General features: G+C 35.5%; 1 protein-coding gene across 1 annotated transcript in view; it reads right to left on the bottom strand.

Annotated features, from left to right (window-relative positions):
- prkcq (protein kinase C, theta) overlaps positions 1-13,870 on the bottom strand; it is a 144,995-nt gene extending 131,125 nt beyond the window's left edge. The window contains 1 exon segment of the mRNA XM_028814114.2: positions 13,718-13,870. The gene's annotated coding sequence lies outside the window, so the exon portion shown is untranslated.
- Between the last annotated feature and the right edge of the window lie 6,713 nt (positions 13,871-20,583).

Genomic DNA, 20,583 nt, shown 5'->3' with positions numbered 1-20,583 from the left:
AACTGAACTGAAGCCTAGAGATTAATTTATATACCTTTCTGTCATTTTCACTATTGCAACCCTACATGGTATAGTAACAGCAATTAATTCTTAGAGAGGTACTGTGGTCTACTGTATATATATATATATATATATATATATATTATATATATATATATATATATATATATATATATACTATGTATTAAAGGCCCCGTGACCCTGTGTTCGGATTCAGCGGGTTGGAAAATGGATGGATGGATGGATGGATGTATTAAAGGGCTGCGACTCTTTACTGGTATGCCATATTTGAAATTGACATTTAGATAGCAGTGTTAACTTAACTTTAGTTATTTATGTAGACTGCAGCCTCATCTGTGGCTAGGACGATGTTAATAAGAGCAATATTGCTCTTTTGCTGTTTAAATCACTGTCCCTACTTTGAGCTCTGCTTTCATGAGATGTTGGAATGGTTTGGGTGACACTCAGTGAACTGTCTAATTGTTCCTAACCACATGTAAGTAGAATTCACTCAAAGCTGATTATGACTTGACGTATTATGTGTCTAGCTCTATGAGACAACTCTTGTCTCAATATAATTAAAACAGAGCATGGTATGCTGTTGAAAATTCTTTAACAAAATTTGCTTCCAGATGGAATAATAAATTATGCATGCTGTAAAATTTTTAGAAGCAGAAGAGAGTGCTTATGGTACATGCCACTTATATTAGGTTATTTGTGGCACAATGTTCTCAATCAAACATCACTGAATCAACAGTAGGGTTTCTAATGACTAATGTTTGAGAACATAATCTTACTTCACACCTGAAGTTTTGATATTAACATGATTCTCTTAGTTAACACACTAAAACAACTATGGACTAAGAGCACTCAAAAGTGTTCTCTTGGAGACTGCAAAAAAGTATTTCAGTAAAATTTATACCAAACCCATTTACTGTGTTACCACAATTTTAGATCCAAGACAAAATTATCTGTTATTTAGATGATGACATAGAATTATCAGCACAGCAAATGTTGTAAGCTGAGAGAGAAAAGACTGAACACAATGCAAACTGGTAACCCACAGGAAGGTTGTTTATAACAGACAAAATCTTTTTGACGCATAAAACAAAATTCTTGAAGAGCACACAAAGATATCTTGGGAAAAATGCTAGACAGCAACAGTTGAGGCCTAGGGATACTTTAGAGCATTATGATACGTGACTAATGATGCATTTTCCCTACAGATTAGGCTATTTGACTTCAGTCATAACTAGGATTGTCAGGTCAAATGTCACTTTTCCAATATAATTTGATTTTCTTTTAAAAAAAATGTAAAAGAACGGCTTTGTTGACATTGTGTTACGAAATTCTATATTGTAGTATTTTAGAGATTCATTTTTGCACATGGCTTCTAGAATTAGCAAACATTTGTATTACAGTATGGTTAGCTTGTATTGTCATGAGTAAAATGGACCATCGTCTGTTTCTTAAACAGAATACATTAATGAAGATACTGTATTTCTCTAATGTTCTGCTCTGCACTTTAATCCTTACTTGTACTAACAACCAATTTTAAACACTTTTCCAGCACTCTGAAAGGATCATTCTACTCCTGATCTCATTCCAATTCAGCCTTGAACCTATGATCGCTGACTTACTGCTGTTTCATGCTAGAACTTTTAAACAAAACTGGTCTCCTTTCATGTTAAAGACAACTGAAAATAGCATTCACACTTATGATTTTCATTTGCTATTATAATAAATTTTAAAGAGGCACTTTAATGTCATCAATGCTGATTTTAGCTGCCACAAGCCAACACATAGGCTGACACACAGTCTGTGTATACTTTTGGCTGTTGACTTCACACACAGTACCTAAAACAATGAGGCAAAATGGAAAAAAAACACATGCTCATGCCTGCAGGTGCTATCCTAAGTTGTGAAGTATCAAGTTAGGTCACACACACCCTGTCTATTTGTGTATTGTTTATGACTGCTAATTTTCATCTAGTCATGGAAGTACCTGTTGCTGTTCACTTTAAAAATGTGTTCACAATTATTTGTTATCAGTTTCCTGATAAACACTGAAAACTTATTTTACATATTATTTTCTATCATTCTCTTATAAATATAAAATAAAACTAGAGGGGTATAATTAAAGACTATTATTTATTATGAATTTGCTACATTTAGTTTTTTCATTCATAAAATACAAGAGTAAATCAAAAAGTAAAGGCAATTTGAAAATTACATAGTAACTGCAATGAATAGAAGTTGACACAGTATAATACGTTCATAATGGCTTATGGATAATTCGAACATACATAGCGCAGCACTCTGCTGTTAGTCTAGTTGAAGCCAGTGTCAAATGACCATGGACACTGCGCTGTAGGATTGCAACATTGTTGAACAATTTGCTGTAGTCAGATTTCAGAGCATTCAGAAATTCACCAAAGCAATTTGTCATGTAAAGATGAGTAAGCTGTTTGTGTATCCATATTGTGAAAACTTTACAGTACACCCATATCATCATGCACCATGGCATGTGTGGATCCATAGCTGATATGCAAATGTGCAGCAACAGCAGACAATGTAATCTGTCGGTTTTCTCGGTCTTCTTTCACTAAGGCATTTGCCATGTGGATGTGGGCTTGTGTGTTGATTTCATCAGTTAAACTTGTTCTTCACGCTTTAAACTTTTTGATTACCAGCAGGAGGACAGAGCTACCATTTCTTTTCTCATCAGGAGAAAGGAGATGCCTATGATAACCGCATCACTGTTGAAAACCCACAGATATCTTAGTTTTACCTTCTCCCAACAATGTCAAAAAAGCAACAAAACTGGTCACATGATGTTTCTCAGGCCATAGTAAATACAATAAGATGTTAAAAATAATAAACTTTGTCAAAACAAGTTAAATTTAAAAACAGACTTCAAATCAATTATTCTGAACCTACAAAAAAACAATAAAACAGAACAAAATATGCTTATAAAATGCGTTATCATGGTAAATACTGTAAATTACTAATAATCAAATAATGAAACAAATTTTAAGTACACAAATATTAAAAAAAAACAAAAACAAATATTACTTTTGGAAAACCTGCCATCACCACCACCACTCACCATTTAAAAATGTAAAATGTACAGAAATGTTAATTACGGGAATATCAAATTGGGGCTGTGGTATATTAAGAAAACAAAAGTTGCATGTGTGTAAAATCAAAGCATAAAAGCATTAAGTGTAGAAATATTTTGTAAGTTCAAAAAGTAGTTAGAAAATGACACACTGTTACATACTGATTCCCTTGTGTCATCTACAGTATATAGTGTGCTACAATACAAATATAGCACCATCAAAACAAAAAACAAACATCATTGACTAAATACTCTTCACATTCACTTACACAATATTTGGACATTATCATTACTTATGTGTTACTTACAGTATACGAAATATGGAAATATTGCAACAACATAACTATTAGGGTATGCACAATGATTGCATTTAACATCTTTAACATAGCATATGCACGAACTGCTAAGTGTAACCTTTGGCCAAAGCACTGTCTGGTTCAGTTATTGACACCTACATCATTCTTACATTTGCTCTGCTCTCTGTAATCATACAAACTTGCTGCTTGTAATGTTATCGGAACTTGGTACTACTTGCTTAACTTTTATTCACATACTAGACTAGGTGGTTGAATTTTAGATTTCTGTATAAATATTCTAGTGCAGTGCTGCTACAGTTTATACAGTATACATTTTAACCAGCATCATTTTAGTCACTACTGAAATTAAAATATGCCAAATTATGGACAATTAATAATAATAATAATAATTCATTACATTCATATAGCGATCAGACTCCTAAAAATGCTTTCAGCATGATCACCTGTAATAAGTCTTATGTTATAAGTACCTCTAATTCACAAATGTGCACACGCTTAAGAAATGTATCTGTGATGAGCGACATTTACTTTCTGTTTAGAGCAGTTTGTAACTGGAAAAGCTCAATCTCTGAAAGTGCGAAGTGGAATGTAATAATCAGTGCTTCTTGCGATTAATATATCACAGCACCAGTAACTGTAATCGTGATTAATATTAATTGTGCAGCCCTAGGCTCTATGACAAAAATATTTTCATTAATTCATAAGTAACATGAACACTGATTCCTCACAAGTCCTGGAACTTCAGCCCAGTTATGATATGGTCACTATCAATTCTGACTTTGTACATTCTCCCAGTGTCACGTTGGGTTCTCTTGGTAATGTATTTTTTTCCAAAATACCAAAGACATGTGTTAAGTGAAGAATGTAACTAATCCGGCCTGATATATATGATTGTGTGTGTTAATATACCTTGCAACGGAGTTGTGCTCTATTCATCCATGGTTCTGACATGCACCCAGTACTAACAGGATATGTTCTGACTTTTCATATCTTTGCAAAGGAGAACACTGGTTGCAAAAATGGAACAATGGAATTTCTTTTTTACTTACCTGACATTTTTATCCAAGGCAACATAGAAATAAAAAATAAACATAACTTTACACTATATGATCATTGCATAAAGACAAATAAAAACATAGGCAGAGGCATACATATCCACACAAATGCAACATACCATATGCCTGCTACATGTCACACTGAGAAAGCTGAGGGTAAACAATGAGATGCCTCAACACAATAAAATGCAGCTCACACTGACAGAAATTGGTGTTGGTGCCATGATGAGAAGTGATCTTCTTATTAATTGTTCACAGAAGATTACCTTCTTATGCAGACTCCTAGTCTCAGTTTTGATACTTTGTCTGGCTGGTGGCTACACATATGCCCAAAGAGGTAATGACAGATTTTTGAAATTTGAAAAGTCAGTCTTACATTCATACTCACATAAACAAATTACTACATGCAGTATGTCTAACTGCCTGTCTGTAATCTCATAGATATATGGAATCTACAGAATAAACGTAATCCATAAAGAATAACATTCATCCCAAAAATGACCCATGGACTAAAAACTGTGTCACTGAGTAGATTTATGAATAAGTCAGTCATTTTTCTCTTGTGCCTAGAGCAATGTTATCACAGGGGATTTCATTTAACAAAATAATAAAATTACATAAAGGAAAAATATTACACTGACTACACAACACAATGCAAATAAGTCAACTGGTTTTATAGTTAGAGTTGACCTCTGCCACACAGAAAAGTTTAGTCAACACCACTCTTGTCTTGTGATAACATTCAGTATATAGAAGGTACATGACTTCCCTACAATTATTGCTGCATCATTTCCTAACTAATTACCAGTTATTTTTTCATGGAAATTATCCTAATTTCAGATATGGGGCATTGCTGCTGGCTTAATCTGAGCACCATAAACAATTAATCTAGCAAGGAGTGCTTGCTTCAAAGGGTACAGCAGTTCTGTGGGAAAACAGACAAAAATAACAAACTGGACCATGAAAATTGTTTTGCTTCAAGCCAGCTGTGTTTCTGTAAACTAAAATCTTTTTTCTGGATCTTTTTTTTAGTTAAGACCTTGTGTCATGTTGTTTTCACTGTTTTGTCTTTGGAATTGCTGATATAGAGTAAAATGCATTCTTACATTGTAGTATACTTAAAACAAAACAAAAGCACAAAGCTGGACCCCAGAAACCGTGCAATATATATTTTCTTAATGTGCCTACATTTTAATTAACTTGAAAACTATTGCTATATTATATCAAAGACCATCTGAAAACATAAAAACACCAATCCAGGATATAAAGCTGTCTACTTTAGTCTTCCAGAATATTTGCCTTACTGTTCTAAAAGCTCATTAAGCTGTGTGAATCCTCCTCGCAGGAGCTCTCCTCCTAGATCTGTGTGATTCCAAATGTCCCTGAGGTGACAATGTAAAACCAACGTTTTCACTCTTTATTTTTCAGGTATCTAAAGACCCTGCTGTTCATTTACATTTATTTTAATCAAAGTGACCTACAAAGGAAACCAACATAATCGAGTAAACGTGTTACAAAATAAGGGTACAAAATTGATGACCACAAGTGAAGATTTCAGAAACAAAAGACAAGTGAGTTACAATTCCTAGATTATAAAAAGCTACAGAGAAATTTACCAAACAAAAGAGCCTTCAAACACTTCTTAAACAAAGTGAGGGAGTCAGTTCAGATGAAGATAGGCAACTTGTTCCACCAGCCAAGAGCTACACATGAAAAAAGTTTGGACTGAGATTTGATACCAGGCTTGCTGTTCAAAATCAGACCTGAATGTTTGAGAAGGACCATAGTGTCTCCATATACAATATATACTTGTAGAACCACAGCCTGCTCTTTAGGCAAACAACAAGGATTTAGAAATTAATACATGCTGCTATAGGAAGCCAGTGTAGTGATATGAAGAGAGGAGTGACATGTGCCCACCATGGCTGGTTGAACATCAGATATACCACTGCAATTTGAATCACCATCAGTGGCTTGGTGACACATGCCGGTGCCCCTGCCAGCAGAGAGTTGCAGTTGTGTAGACGTGACAAGACTAAACCTTTACTACCACTCTCTATAGTTGGCCTGCTAGCTTTAACAAAAAGTGAAAGTAAAGTGAAACCAAATCCAGCTGACAAAAGTACTTGAAGGCTAATTTATACTTAGTTTAAATTTGCAAACTGAGGTAATTAAAGACTAATAGGATAAGTCAGAAACCGTAATTGAAACCGCTTATCACATTTAGCTGCAGTGTTTAATCGCTTCTGGGGATATTTTTGACATTTCTTGACTGGTCAAACTTGATTTTTGTAGTATTGTTTTTATGGAAATTAAAAATGAAAAAGAAAAACAGTATGTAACCAATTTGAGAACTGGATAGCATTCAACATGTTATGAAAGTTAATTATGAAAAAAGCACATTAAAGTTTTACATATACCTTATAGAAACACATGTTTATATAGCACAAAAATTTGAACAGTATGTATATACTTTATATTCAGGTGATCTTTTTAAATATGAAACATTACACTATTACTAGTTGAAAGCCCTACTAAAAGCTAACAGTTCTCTCATACTCATACACTCAGAGCTAAAATTAGGCAGGGTGACTATGTGTGTGTGTGTTATGCAACACAATGGAGTACTTCCTGTTTGTTGTGAATATTGATGTGAAAATTTACACAATTATAAAACGTTTTTAATAAGGATTGAGTAATACATGGGCTCATTTTTTCCTTATAATGATAGGATTTTAAGTTTAACTTCAATCATATTTAAAGAGAAGAATATATTTAAATATATTGCAGAACAATATTGGAATATTTAATATTTTAAAACATAAATAAAATTACAATATTATCATAGTGTGACCCAGGTAACGGGACAGCCTTATATTGTTGGGGTCCTTGGGAATTCCCACATCAAATATAAACCATGCAAAATATGACAACGTAATTTCTCATAATAAATTCTGTTTCAAAAATACGCTTTAAAGGAAAACCAGTTTACAGACAGCAATGTTCAATAGAAACAAAATTTATTTATTTAAATTGATTTAGTTTTACTATAAAGCCAAAACAGTGAGTATAATTGACATCTATATATATACTAGCCATGTGTGCCCAACTACGTTGCACGTGTTAAAGTTGTCTGTGAAGGGCTCCCTGTTTAAACGCGGCTGCCAGTCGTGAACTGGGCCCTTCGTCGCACAGCATTATGATTTTTTATAAGGGAAACAAAATTACAAAACAAAACCCTTGGACATTGATTCGATAGGAACGGCCTACTCAGAATCACTGTCCGAATAGTAATTATGTGGTGGTGGAGGAGCATTTCTGCTTCTCTCTGTTAACAGTCCGTCTCGTTTTCATGACGCTGTCGTTTCCTCTCACGATCTCTTCTCAACCTTTCTCCAATTTCGCAGGCTGCTTTGTGGCAATCCAAAGAGTAAGGAAGAACCAATGCTTCTTTCTTGAACTCCAAACACTGACTGATGGAAAATCACAGAAGTGTGCCCGACTTATATACTATGACTGCCGACTCCAAGAAGTGGGTGAATGTTCGATTTGGACGAAGTGCTGCCAACGACGGTCGATAGAAACACAAAAAACCACAGTCTCGACAACGAAGCAGGTGTCGACGCCAGATCTAAACACAAAGCACAGTGTCGACGCCAGATCTAAACACAAAGAGTGCTATCGACAGTGTTTGTAAACAAAAGTAACAACCAAGGTGTTGTGTATTCAGCCAATACAAACAGCACGTAGTCTCCTTTAGTTCAATCCTCTTTAATCACCACACTCCAACCTCATCCAACGATCCTCCCCCTCACTTCCTCTCCTCCTCCATCACTACTGCCCTCTACTGGACACAGCAGGAACACCACACAAGGCAGTGAATTCGCGGACAAACAAAGATCAAGATCCAAATGAAGATTATATATAAAGATTTAATCTATCAGTTTAACCAGATTTCAGTGTCTTCTGGACCAATGGAGCCTTTCCTGACGGCATCAGCCACATGGCAGAACTACATTCTGAACAAGACTCAAGTGCATATATTAGTGATGAAGACTCAACTTGCAGTTGTAAAGTCACAAAGATTTTAAAAGAATTTAAGACACATCTGCCAGATAGATAGATAGATAGATAGATAGATAGATAGATAGATAGATAGATAGATACTGTACACAATACACACACATCATAAACTGCTGATATACAGTACATGCAGTATCAGAGGAGGCAAACTACAGTCCATGCACCAAATTTGCCCATGTAGCACTTTAATTTGACTCCAAAAACAGATTTTAAAGTTTACTAAGTAATTTGTAAAAAAACACATTTTGGTTTTACGCATTGTTACGTAATTGATTTTTTAGTTTTGAGTGATCTCTCACTTGAGTTGTGACAATTGTGAAACAAAAAGGAATAAGGTAGACAGTGAATGGCTTATTTTTATTTTCAAAATGGACAACAAAATGCTTCTAAAAATTTGTGGAACAGAGAACAGTATGTCTGATATTGTATGTCAGGACAGCGTCACAGTTTTCAAGGAGTATACATTTTGAAGCATACAGTAAGGCAGCAACATTTGCAGGAAATTTGAAAGATTACTAGAATATCTTGAGCAAACAGTCTTTTATTCAACAAGGCAAGTTATGTACTGGCAAAAAAAAACAACTGTAAAGCTAGGTAGCCCCTTCATGGAAGGCGAGTTTTTAAACGAAGATATGATGGAATTGGAAAGATATTTGTGTCCAGCTAAAAGAATGTGTTGCCATTTAACTTGCTTTTAAATTTTTGGTGTGGCTATTAAGCCAAAGCTTTTGCCAATTCCAGTATATCTGCTTGCTAAACTATAATGATGTCAGTCATAATCTACTGTTATACACTATAACTTAATTCTTTTTTTCTTGTATAACCTATTGCGATGCTTGACACCTCTAGTCACTTTGACCAAACTATATACTTTTCCTAGGCCTTGGAATCGGACCACAGAACAGAGTGTAAATAATGGCCACTATAATACATTGCACAATTCTTGTTGTTGCAGGTCTGCTACACTTTGAGTCTACCTATTCTAAACTGCTATGTATGGGCCTGTATATGTTTATTTTCATTGACTATATTAACTGACATTAATGTGATCCTCCGCTCTACTGCCCAGTGGCTCTATTTACTTTGCTTTATTTCACCCTGCTTTCCGTCTTTCAGTGCTTAAAACCAGAATGATGAAATAACTTAAAATTTCATAATGTATTAATGCCTAGGAATAGATATATGTTTGCATAAACAGTGTGCTTACAAATGTTGCTTGATGCTTTGAATTTATTATTGTTGCCTTACAGTATATTTATGAAAATGTGTGTAGTTCTCTAGGAATATTCAATAAGCTGAGAACTAAATAAGAAAAAATAAGATGCAACTCAAATGAAATACAATAGTAATATATACAAAGTTTTTTTAGATAAATAGTACATTTTTGAAAAGTGATTCATATCTGTGGGATACAGCAGTAAAGGTCATGTATCTGTACAGAATTTAAACCAGGGAAAAATAACACTGTAACACTTAAGAAGTTATTCATTATCAGCTGTTAATCATTGGAGTTACATAAGACTTTGCGCCTTCATTCCAAACACTATGTAACAGTAACCACCCCTGTGCTACGCCAACATGTTATTTATCCCTAATGACATGACTTGCTGCTGTCTCTGAAAAATCCTGCAGGTGCTCCATAAAATTATTCAGTGATATTTTTTGCGAGTGTGCTGCACAGTGTGAGCCATCATTGAAAATGGCTCTCTGGTTGGAAAATGAAGATCCCATATAGGGGCATCTGTGGCCTTAGCCTGCCAGATCACTTTGGTTTGTCCTGCTTGTAGCACATTTCTCCTCAGAACAAACTAACATTACAACCATTTGTTGACTCCTGCACATCAACATTGCCAACCTGCTGTTCTGAAAGGGAAGTTAGCTGGAAAAAGGATTAGAAATTGACAATATTCTGTAATATCTTTCTGTAATTTAGATTACTTAAGTTAATGTCATAATAAGCTGTTTCAGTAGATTAGGCAATGGCATTGCACCATATAGCTATACTAGAGCTTATAGCATGTAGCCTGGTAATTATAGCACAAGACTGCATGTGCATATTACAAAGCGAGTCAACTGGTACACTGGTTAACATTTACAGTATTTATTGCACCACCTAACCTATTTAATCCATTTCAGTGTAAATGTCAATTTCCACAACCTAAAATGTAGGAACATGACCAGGGACAGATGTCCATCCAGGTGCTAAAATGCACTGCAAGGCATGCATTACATAATGCAGACTATTTTCATCAGCTGTTCTCCATGGTTACCTAGAATAGCCAGTGCAGAAAACAAATATGACAATTTTTTATTTATTTTTGTATTTATGTTTTTCAAACCAATTAAATGAACTAAAGGTAATTACTTAATATCACCTAGGCCCTTCCCAAAGGTTGATTATCTCTGTTGTTTCATATATTTGAATTATCTCCTCGTTCAACATGCTGTCATTTGCTGCTCTATGCTGCTTTGTAAAAGTTTTGTGATGGTGCTCACAGTCAAAAATGCTGTAAAAATTTAAGATGGATCAGGAACATATTCCATCTATACCATAATTGCATAGTTAAGTAAACGACTGATACTTATTCAGCAACAAAACATTTACACAGTGAAGTCAAAATTAAAAGCAATGTCTTATTAGTTCAACTGATAAACCTATCAGGTTATACTGTAATTAAATTGTCATAACCTTCAAAACAGTTTATAATTAAGTACATTGTATATCAGTATCATGTACTACATAAAAGTAAAGCCAGCAATTGTTTTCAGACATACACAAGTTTTAACTTTGCTTTTAAAATGTCACTTTGCTCTTAAAGTATGTCATTCTTAAAAAGAGATGTGAAGAATCCCAACGTGTTTTCCAAATCAACTTTGATAGTCGGTAGCACTATGACATTGTTGTTTAGACCATAAAGTGAATTTGTAATGTACCAAAAGACAATTTTTCTGTTTTTCAACTTGTGATGGGCAGACAAAACTTTAATTTTTATGGATCGTGAAGAACCTCTGTGCTGCTTAAACAATAAGGCACTGTATGTTATCATGCAGCACACGTAAACATTTCCTATGAAGGTAATGTGAGCCATTTTCTTATAAATGGTTGTCATCTTACTCTGAAGTAAACATTACGTTTATTTGCTGTTCAATTTCTACAATATCTTTGCTAAATCTACTGGACTGTTGTTTTAAAACCATTTTGCATGCTTGATGATCAACTACTGGATTTTTTTTTTAATTCAAAACTGTAAACAAGATGGTTACTGGTCACAAATGACAACTGTTTGCTATTTGAGTACAAATATCAAAAAAATATCTCAAAGATGAGGTTATTAACACTGGCTTCTCATTTATAAAATCATATTGCATTACTATACTACATTCTTGTGATCAGAGTTTTACTGTTTTTGTGCTGAACTTAATAAATAAAAAAAAAATTAGAAATAAAAATAGTAGCTGGCAATGTGACCTCCTGGTATATGAGCATACCTTGTAGCCTACAGGTTCAAGTAGTACAGTGACTTGACTACTGAAAGGGAACTACACTAAGACAAAAATCACTCAATGAGTAGGCGAATGTTATCATGCTATATATGCTATATGCGTTAAATGAAGGCTACTAACGTGGTCTTCTGATGGCTGCTTCAATTAAAGAATGTTAGAATGAATAGATAGATAGATAGATAGATAGATAGATAGATAGATAGATAGATAGATAGATAGATAGATAGATAGATAGATAGATAGATATGGCATAGTGTGTTCAATATAGTTGTGCTTAATCATGAACACTGCCATGTTATTTGCTAATGGACCTTATAGCATTATTACCAACATTTTTTCAACACAGAATCAAAGAAAGCTGATGTTGTTTTTGCCTAAGATTCTTATATGGCTAATTAAAAAAAATACATAAAACGTGCTCAACGTTTAGTCTATCAAAATGTAATCGGCATTGATCCCCTGTCTCTCGCGCGCTGTTTCAGCCTGGAACGTTGCAGGTGCTACTCAAGTTCCAAATTGTTAAAATGTGCATAGATTCTTTCACCCTTCCTGATGGCAAAGGATTTTCCTGTAATATGTTAATGCACGTTTCTATTAGGAGATATATAAACAGAAAAATCTCAGAGTTCCCTCTTAGTAACTGCATGGACACCATAATTAATCATTAGACCAGTAACTGTGAGGACAACGTACATCCATATTCTAGATTTCTTTGACAATCATAAATAAGCCTAACACTACAATACGGTACACAGAAGCTACAATTCCAAGGGAGCCCAGCACACTGAATGACCTCCTCTTGTTAATAAAGGGTATTACTTTCAAACATAAAAAACTGGGGTGCAAGATCTTCAAGTAAGTTTATTACAACAGTCATTAAGGGTTCAAGAAGTCACTTTCTTAATTGTAAAGAGTCATGTCATTACAAGACGGTAAATATGTTAAAATGCCACTTGGGGAAATTCATATTTTAGGGCGCATACTGCTTTGTGAATTCAATAATATTTAAAAATATTTCACATGCCATCAAGAATGTTACATATTTTGCACAGTGCAGAACTTTTCACATAAGTCTCTCATTTAGCGGACTGGTCTGCTTCATTACGGGATAGTGCTGGATGGCTAATAAGTGTGTGGGCTGAATGAATGGTATTTAATAATATACACGAATAAACAGGTAAATATGATGATCTAAGACCGTTTTAAATATTTAAAAAACTTTCCGGAAACCAGTTGATTTTCCATGAGCTCATTGTGATATCTGCACAACTATTCGCAAAAAAAATGTTCTTGCCTGTAGCGAAAAAAGAAAACTAATGGACTGTAAAGTGCAGATGCAAGATAGCATTATGACAAAATCTGGTATAATAATAGCCGTAGTAAACAAAAACATAGTAGAGACTTCACTGACTTAATTACCAGTTTTTAATAAAACATTTTAAGCACATGAAATCTCTGAAAGTTTCGGGCTTTTCGAGTCAAAGAGGCGTAAACGAAAAGAGATATCTACTACAGTACTTGAAAACAAATGTTCAGTAACTCAATGCAGATGAGCACACTTAAAATCACATCTGGTTTCTGGAAAAGAGCCTAAAGCGCAAGTCCCCAAAACCAAACATAAAAGAACGCGTCCTTACCTTTAGTACTGGGAATAACCAAGTAAGAAATAATAACGGCAAACAACTTCCACTATGTCCTTCTAAAATGTCTTTTACTACAGATGGTGTGGACGAAAGTTGCCCAGTCTATGAATAAACGGTTTCATATTTGAGGAAGAGCGCCCAGGCGATAGACGCGACTTTAAAATCCCTCCCCATACTCCTCGCCCATCTTTACCCCTCCCTTTCAAAGGACTGGCAGCTCGATTGGCCACACCCCATTCTGCTATTGGCTCGATACAAAGCGATCACTAGCAAGAGAGACACAGACAAATATTTTCTGGGTGGAGTATAGAAGGCAGGTTAATTTGATGTGATCAGTGGGAGTGACCCGCATGTCTCGTGCGGGCGGAATTTAATAGGTTAGACAACGATTTTGTCTGCTGAAAGAAGGAAACATAAATAGTCTGTTGAACCGTTCCTGGTTTAACAGCGGGGATCATGTGATGATTTAGACAAAATTAAAAAAACAGCACACAATTTTTATTGAGGAAGGACAGCAGCGACAGTTGTTAAATCCAAGGAGTACATTTTCTACTATTCACAGTAAGACTTGTTATGTTTTAACAGAGCCTCAGATAAAAAAAACACAGTTAAAGGCGCTTTATTTCTACGACCTGTACCATGTTTTTTACATGCATAAGTAAAGCTGCCCGTCGTGTGCAATTAAAAGCATCCTTCTAGACGTGCATTTAATAGTTTGGAAAGGGTCGAACTAGCAAACTAAGCAATAGCCTATGCTTAGTTTATTTATCCTTGCGAAAATGAGCACATTTTTAAATGGAGCTGAGTTTATGTTTCGTACTTCTTAACGTATGTTTGATAAGAACAAAATGTTGCTATATTAAGGTGTTGGGTATTGCTCGCCCAAAGCGGGTGGTGTGTGGTACTTTTTCATCAGTCACCGTTGCTCGAGTGTGGGCGCCTCACGCATCCAGAGTTAATTGGGTTCAGATCTTTTGGCCTATAGTTGCCAGTGTGGCGTTTGTACACATTCCCTGTGGAACTGTGATCTTTATTTTCTCATCCAAAGATGTGTAGGTTGGGGTGTTTAGCGATTCCACAATGGCAGTGCATAACAGACCGTGTAATGCACTGCGTTGCGTCTAGGGCGCCAGAATTCCAGCAGCCCCAAACGCGTAACCTAAAATTGGATCAAGCAGGCTTGAGAATGCAATTTTATCATTGCTTACCATGACACTTGTTGACATCATGCATACAAATGAATAAAATGAAAACTAATATATATTTTTAGATAATTTTTTAATAGGTAGCATTTTTACACATTGCATTTGTAAATCGACAGCAAGGTGATGCCTCATATCTACAGACTCCTTGATTAGAATTTCAGTCCGGGAACTGCCTCTTTTGACATTTCACACTGTCTGCTTGGGTTATAACCAGGGTTCTTCTGTTTTCCTCCTGCATCTTAAAGACGTTTACTGTATCTTAGGTTGATTGGCTATTCTAAGATGCCCCCCTATGAAACTGCTGGGCAGAACAGTAGTTTCCAGCTCCGTGCAGTCTTGAACTGGAAAACAAATTAGAAAGTAGAAGGATGGATCTTTGTAAATATACCGTACAATCAAGTTTGTTTTTGCTGTTGCCTGGTAACATTTCATTATGATGCCCACGTCAATGTACTTATGAATATGATTTGTTTTATGTTGTCATCAAAGTCTGGTAAATAATAATAACTTAGTGGGGGCTGATGCTATTAAACTGGACTGAGATATTACCATATTGCCAGCCCATTCATCCTTCTGCTGGAGCAGGATTTTTTTATGGGGTAAATTTATTTATTGTACCCACAAAGTGCTGAAAAAATTAGTTTTGGGAAGATTTTAAGGAGACTTTATCATACATTTCTTACTGTTGTTGCCTTTTTGGGCAATATGTGTGGTACAAATGAACAGAATTAACAAAAAAAATCCCAAAGCAGTAAGCAAAGAGATTTCTTGTATCATATTATACACTGTACTGTACTGTATAAGTAATTTTATACCCGACTAGTTTTTTTGCATATGTAAATGTGTCCTAAGTTGCTTGCTATCTTTATATTGCATGATATTCATATGTAGCTTTTAGTAGAGCCCTTTTTAACAGTGTTTAAATCTGCAGTACAGTATTTGTACTAAGTTTCCAGAATTAAAGCATGCTTCACAGAGTAGCATCCTGGGTTACAGAACTGCATCTTCTTGTTGTATGTGTTTGTTTTGCACATTTCAGCCTCCTGAAACCCTAAATTTAATTAACTGGTTTTGACTGGTATAACATACATACCCCATTAAAAAAAGCATGTATATTAACTTTCGAGAATGTATGTATAAAATATATATACCATTTGAAAATAATGTAAGTGCATCATAATTTAACCAAGTAGATGGCTTGATGGAGCAGTGTATGTGCAGTAACAAATATGCTATTTCAAAACAGTTATTGTGAAGTTTTCTCCTATTGTTCATGTGTGTTTCCTCTTACATCCCAAATATGTATGTGTTAGGTTAATTGTGCCATCATGAGTTAGAATAAATGATATACTGTACAATCCAAGGTCATTTTGTACTTGTTTGTGGCCTTGAAGTATAATGGGTTGGTCTGGAAAATAAATGGATGCATGGGTAGTGGTAGAAGACTAAGAACAGCATTTATTTCTATAGCATGTTTTCATAGTTCAAAGAGCTTTACAAGATGTGAAAGAAATAATTGCAAAAAAAGAAAAAATGTAATTAAAATTAAATAAGAATAATAATAAGTAAATAACAAAAAATAAATCAATACATACTCATGTAAAACAGATGTATAATTAGTAGAAAGGTAGAGTACTTATTAGTGCTGGGTGGTATACCGGTTCATACTGAAAACCGTTTTTTATTTTTTTATGATATGGATTTTTCTTATACCGCAACATCGGTTTAAATTGCCTAAACGACATTCGGAATGTCGCGCAGCAGGACACTGTTCAAGTGGGGACCTTTTTCACTGCTACACCGCTAAACACAGATTTGTTGCACAGGGGCTCCTTTTCACTGCTACTCCACTAAATAGGTAGTGGTAGTGTAGGTATTGCGCGGCGAAAATGGACAGAGAACATTCCGAAACTGAAGCTGACGATAAAGTTGAACATAATGACACAGAAGAACTTTTGTCGAAAAAAAGGAATCACATCCGTTTCCTGGAGATACTTTGGATTTAAAATGGTCGGATGTGGACCATTATGTTCAAATGTGTAAATACTGTTTCTATACTTCTGGATAATACTGCAAGCCAAGTTGTACTTGTTTTATTTGTTTTCAATACAGTGTAATTTACCTGGGTACTGTATAATAGTGTGATGACATGTTGACTTTATTCTCGACATTTCAACTTTAATCTCGACGCTTATGACAAGAATAAAGTCGACATGTTGACTTTATTCTCGACATTTCTATTTTATTCTTAACGTTTATGTCAAGATTAAAGTCGACATGTTGACTTTATTCTCGACATTTGTCATTAAAGTAGAACATCGTAAACTAAACTTCATCATAAAATGAATATTTGATTTACTAGATTTTCTCAAACCCCGTCATAAGTTATATAGCACATTAAATGCTTTGTGTTAAGTGTTCCCCGAGCTTCTTAAACTGACTTCCTCTTGCACTAAGAGGAGGCGCCGGCAGCGATCGCCACACAGAATACATTCACTTCATGATATTCCTGCTCTCTGAACATTTAGAATGCTAAGATAAATACTTGATGTAATTTTCATGGTGAAATGCATTAAAGCATGCATTAATCATGTGGGGACACGGCGGCATGGAGGTTGCACTGCTGCCTCACAGCAACGGTGTTTCGGATGTACCCTGCCTTGTATTTGCATGTTTTTCTGGTGGGTTTACTCGGCGTGCTTCAGTTTCCTTTCAAAGTCATATAGGATGTGGGGTTTTGTTGTGCTATATTGACCCTGCTAGTGTATGTTTTGCTTGTATTCACCCTGCGATGTACTGGTGACTCGTTTAGGGATGGGCGCAACCCTGAATGGATAGCATAATTAAACATGTATAACGAAGATATTTTTAAAGTTCTGAACACTCCGTGGGCTAAGTTTATAACTAGTTTTAATTTCACAAAGACGTTTATCGTGTGGTGATTGGTTATGTGGAGAAAGAAAAAGGAAAGATAGGAACTGGGGGTTTGGTACGTCAGATAGAGACAGCACGCGTGCAATAAAGAAAGCCCGCTCAGAAGAACATGCATTGAATTCTGTGTTCGTGTCTCCGACCAGCAGATCACAAACCCAACATTTACACAATATTTAAGTTAAACCTGTGCGATACCCATTCATACATCCAGTTTTTTGGAGCCTCGTCACACCTGCCATAAAGTTCTCTACACTGAACATACACCTGGGGACCCCTTACTGCGAGGGAGCAGCATTACCGCCTCACTACCATGCATGTTTAATACCTGCTTTAATGCATTTCATCATGAAAATGATATCAAGTATTTATTTTAGCATTCTAAATTTTCAGAAAGCAGGAATATCATGAAGTGAATGGATTCTGTATGGTAATCGCTGTCTCCTCTTAGTGCGGAGGAAGTCAGTTTAAGAAGCGTAGTGATTAACAACTGGGTCGGGGAACGCAACACAAAGCATTTAATGTGCTGCATTAATTTATGACGGGGTTTGACAAAATCTAGTAAATTAAACATTGATTTTAGGAAGAAGTTTAGTTTACGACATTCTACTTTAATTATGAAGTAAACTATGAGAATAAAGTGGAAATGTCGACTTTAATCTCAACATAAATGGCGAGAATAAAGTGAAAATGTTGACTTTAATCTCAACATAAACGGCGAGAATAAAGTGGAAATGTCGACTTTATTCTCGACATATAGTTTGTTTTTTTCTTCCCTGTGTCCGTATTGTTTTTTTCTTCACCGTGGCCCTAATACGATTCCGTAGGGCTATACCACAAATAGCATTATAAATGCAAGTTGCAGGTTTATTATTTATGCATATAGCTTAGCTTGAAGCAAGGTCCATATTAATGCAGTTTGCCTAAATGATGGTTCAGTTGGTAAAGATGTCATCACCAAGTTGCACTTGTTTTATTTTATTTTAATTTGGTGAATACTGTTTAATGCAGGGCGGCACGGTGGCGCAGTGGGTAGCACTGCTGCCTCGCAGTTGGGAAATCTGGGGACCTGGGTTCGCTTCCCGGGTCCTCCCTGCGTGGAGTTTGCATGTTCTCCCCTTGTCTGCGTGGGTTTCCTCCGGGCGCTCCGGTTTCCTCCCACAGTCCAAAGACATGCGGGTTAGGTGGATTGGCGATTCTAAATTGGCCCTGGTGTGTGCTTGGTGTGTGGGTGTGTTTGTGTGTGTCCTGCGGTGGGTTGGCACCCTGCCCAGGATTGGTTCCCTGCCTTGTGCCCTGTGTTGGCTGGGATTGGCTCCGGCAGACCCCCGTGACCCTGTGTTCGGATTCAGCGGGTTGGAAAATGGATGGATGGATGGATGCACCTGGGCTTGAAGTCTTGAAGTAATAGTGCATCTATCAGTAATAATACTATTATTTATTTTATTGTTATTATTTATTACTTTAAATATTATGCAGTTTAATGATGATAAAGTTGTTTAAAAAGTCACTTTAACGTGTCAGTGGACAGAGATTGTTAACATTAACAGAAAGTGTAGTTGGTTTACAAAAAATATTTACTATTTATTCCTTTTCTAAGACATATTCAGTGCAATACAACTTTTGACAAGCACTTCTGGATATTTTACTAAGTCTAAATGCCTCTTTGTATGGTTGAAAATATGTTGTCAAAATTATAGTTTAAGTTTTTGCAAAATTTGTTCAATAAAAAGGTTCTATATTTTGACTGCATCTGTCATGCAATGTGATACCTTCTCCATTAGTGCCACCCCCTTGAAAACTATCACTTTATGGGGCAATGCAAACCTGTATTAATATTTGTGAGCACATTAAAATGTTTTTTTTGTACAATGTACAATACTCTTGACAGTGGAATAGGTTATTCTTAGCCAGTAATTGCAGTGGAAAATATGGTTAACATCCACTCATGCATAGGGAAAAAAATACTGTTGAATACCTTGAAACCGGGATAATTTAGAAAAATACCGTGATATAGAATTTTGGTCATACCGCCCACCCCTAGTACTTATACAGCATATAGTATCAATGTATAGTATTTATAAGATTAGTCCAATGATAAGGTTAGATGGACTGGGAGGGAAAAAAAATCTGCAGGGATTCCAAGGCCAAAATGCCCCCTAGCCCAGCTAATCATGAAACAAGGCTCAGTACTGGTACTTCTCAAGAGGTAAGTGGGAGTATATAAAGAACTAGTAACATCAAATCAAATTTCATTTGCATATAAATTATACATACAGTGCAATATGCAGTGAAATGCTTAGTTGCTCAACTCCTTTGACTGTGCCTTGAGATATAAAGGAACAATAACAATACATAACTTTATACATTCAAAAATTATTAATAGAATCATAAATATGTAATAAGTAATACTAACTAATGAATAACAACAACAAATATACTACTACTACTATTACTACTACTACTACTACTAATAATAACTAAATAGATGACTTAAATAACTTAATGTGAGAGAGAAAACAATAGGGCATCATTTATTTCTGAATGCTTTCCTTATTTAACATGAGGATGGACTGTTGTAAAAACTCCTCCCCTGCCTCTCTGAACTGGACTTTAGGCAGCAATAGCATTTATCTGAGTGCAGCAGAGAAAACAAGCCACTGTTGGGATGGCTGGTGTCACAGATAATTTTCCTTACCCTGGTTTGACATCACTTAGGGTAGA

Source organism: Erpetoichthys calabaricus, chromosome 1 (genome assembly GCF_900747795.2).
Source record: "Erpetoichthys calabaricus chromosome 1, fErpCal1.3, whole genome shotgun sequence".
In the NCBI taxonomy this organism is placed as follows: Eukaryota; Metazoa; Chordata; class Cladistia; order Polypteriformes; family Polypteridae; genus Erpetoichthys; species Erpetoichthys calabaricus.
Note: the sequence above shows the minus strand (reverse complement) of the source record. Positions and strands in the feature narration are given on the sequence as shown.